The following is a 3,356-nucleotide window of genomic DNA, read 5'->3' on the forward strand; positions in this document are numbered from 1 at the left end:
TCCTCCCTGCTGCGCTCACTTCCTCCGCCCGCCCCCCGGGCCGCCCCTCGGGGGCGGGGAGCCGGAGGGCCTCGGGTCGGCTCCTCCCGGAGTGGGACGCCCTGGAGGAGTGAATCCCCCCGGTGAGAGCACAAGTATTAGTGCCGAGCTCCTGGGGGAGGGCCCAACTCCTGTGTGACCCTTGGGTGAAAGGTTGCCCTCTCTGGGCATCCACGTCTTAGGCTGTCTTAGCGCTCGGTGAGATGGGGCGCGGGGTGAGCTCTTCTACTTGGAGGAGGTGGGAAGGTAGGACCCGCCCAGTACGGCAGAGGCTACCTTCCAGAGCTGCCCAGGGCCTCCCGCCATTCCTAGGTATCCCGTCCCCATCTCCATTATCACGTCCCTCACCATTCCGCGTCGCTGGATCCGAATTCCCGCGCATGCAGGAAGGCCCAGTCCCTGCCCCGCGCCCCCTCGCGGCAGCTTCTCGATTTTGGAGGTGGCTCGGGACTCTTGGGCGACCCAGCTTGCTCCGTACAAACTCCTAGAAGCCCAAGCGCTGAAGGCAGATCCGATGCGAGGCCGGGGCTGGGGCTGTGGGTCCCCAAAGATCTCCTTTCCCAAAGACTGCTGCCTCCTCGTTAGGAAGAACTTCCACCCCACCTCCGACTGCCCCTTTGGTGCTTTAGCCAAGTCCCTGCATCTTAAAAATTTTGTCTCGCCTCTTGGTTTCCTTTACTCAAGTCTTTTACTTATTTACTAACAACTTTTCTCTTTTCTTTCACTTTCTACTCCGTTGCTTCAGATAACTTGATCCAAGTTGGCTTTACCTTAGCATCTTTACCTTTCTGGGCGGTCCTTTCAGGTATTCTTTTCTCTGTCAGAAAACTCCAGAGCCCATCTTACTTCCCTATCTCCAATTCAATCCTTTTTGTGACCCAGATGGCTTGAGAACAACAAAATGGTATTTTCCTGATAGACCTCGGGCTCTGGGCCCCATGACTGCCGCCTCCTCCCAACCTCCAGCTCTGGGCAGTTAGAGTTGCTGGGCCCTGCAGGCGGATCCCCAGCAACCCACCCTTCTGACCACTCCTCCACATCCATGGTGGGCGAGGCCTGTCGACTTAACCTCCCGCCCCTCACTCCCCTATAGGCAGGCAGTAGGCTTCCATTTATTCTCTCTGTTCTCTCCTGGCTCACCGTAGAGCTACCTCTTCCAAAGAGAAAGCCCCTGGCCTCAGGCTTGACAGGGCCTTTCTCCATCTGCACCCCCCCCCCCCCCACCTCCCCAGCCACAAACCTGGCCATTCTCCTCCTCAGCTTCCAGCGCTTGGGCCTCTTTCATTTCCTTCAACTCACCAACTCATATCACCAGTGGGTCACACAGCTCCCCTGCCCCCTGCCCTCCCTCACTTATCATACTCCACCATATCCTGCGCGTCTCAACCGGGAGCACGACCTCCTCTGAGAAGACTTTTCTGATTACTTTCCCTGCCTCCCCCCCCCCCCCCCCCCCCACACACACACACGGTTCCCCTGGGGCATTTTCCCTTCTTAGTACACATTTAGGGGAAAATGCAAAATGTTTTGGTGGGAATCTTTCATTAATGTTTGTATAAACTGCATTCGGCACAGGTAGGACCCTGTAGGTCTTGTCACTCTGGTATCCTCAGTACCTGGCCCCAACATGTATGAACAGGTGCCCCTTTGGTCCTTTGTAACTGCTCTGCAAGTTTCCCCATAGCTCCCACCCTCACCCCTAAACATGGTCTCTCTCCTCAGGGTCAGGTTCAGGGCGGGGGGGTGCGGCAACTAAAACCCCACCAGAAACCTTCGATGGGACTCTGTGGGATTTTGTGGCTGGGATACAACTTCCCTCATACCAATGAATGATCAAGGAGCCTGTACTACCAAGGGAAACATGCTTATAGGCAAAAATAAGAAGACACTTAAGGGTGCATGGGTAGTTCAGTAAGTAGAATGCTCTTCTTCCACGCGGGAGACCTGGGTTCAATTCCCGGACCATGCACTCCTCCCCCCTCAAAAAACGCTTAAGAAACACAGACCTTCCCAAAGAAAACATACTGGATTACAGATTCTGTCAAGAGAATTATTATAAAACATGCATCAAGAATTCAAAATTAGCTTAATAAACATACTATAAAAGTTAAGGGAGGGGTGGTGCAATGGTGGTTCAGTAGCAAAACTCTCGCCTGCCATAAGACCTGTGTTTGAGTCCCGGAGCTTGCCCATACAAAAAAATAAACAAATAAAAAAAGCATATATATATATATATATATAGGAGGACAGTAGTAATATGAAACTAGAAAAAAAACATAAAAAAGAACAAGCAGAGATATAAGATATGAAAAGTACCATTGTTTCAGTGATCTAACTGTTAGAAAAAACACCATACTTGAAAGAGAATAAACGCTCACCTGACTGTGAAGAAGAAAAGAATTCATTCATGATCTTGTAAGAATGGGCACCTAGCCAAAAAATGGTGGCTGGCGTGCCAAACGATAGAATGCCACAAATATTATACGTACGCTTAGCCCACAAGACCCCTCCCCAGTTTCTCCACTGATTCGATACTCATGAGGTTACAACCTATCTGGATAGTCTAACTAATTTAAACTTCCTGCTGAAGGTTTCCCCTTTTAATTATACTTTATATTTTAATGACCTTGGGCATTAAGGATTTGGCGTGAATTTTAGACTTGCGTCAGAGGCCTTCCCTTGGTGAAAACTAAACTTAGTTTGATTCTTACATATTGTTACATAATAAATCACTCCAAAACACAGTGACTCAAAACAACAATCAATAAAAGCATTAATTTCGCTCACAAATCTAAAATTTAAGTAAAGTTCCACATGGCATCAATTGGAGCTGGAGGATCTACTTCCAAGATGACTGAGTCACACAATTACAAAGTTGTACTTGCTGTAGGTTAGGAGCTCAACTGGGGCGGAGGGCCAAGGACAATGGGTCCTTAACATGTGGAACTCTCCAGGGGCTGTTTGGTTTTCTTATAGCATGGTGCCTGAATTCCAAGGGTAAGTGTCCCAAAGAGCTGTGAAACTGGTAGAGCAATACTTCTGTCATATTCTACAGGATCAGGCAGTTACAGAGCCTAGATGGAAGGACGCAGAGGGAAGGAGGCCATAGACCCCATCCCTGGATGGAAAGAGTAACAAAAAAATATAGAACCATGCGTTAAAATTACCACAATAATACTTGAAGCAAACATAATAGGTGATCTAATACCAGAATGGCTATAGTTGAGAAATAATTAGTAAATTGGGAAGACTAGATTAAGGAATTCTCCCAAAAGAAGGAAGAGAGAGAGACAGAAAAGAGATATGTATGAAGGACG

The sequence above is a fragment of the Tamandua tetradactyla genome, chromosome 16 (assembly GCF_023851605.1).
Source record: "Tamandua tetradactyla isolate mTamTet1 chromosome 16, mTamTet1.pri, whole genome shotgun sequence".
Taxonomy (NCBI): domain Eukaryota; kingdom Metazoa; phylum Chordata; class Mammalia; order Pilosa; family Myrmecophagidae; genus Tamandua; species Tamandua tetradactyla.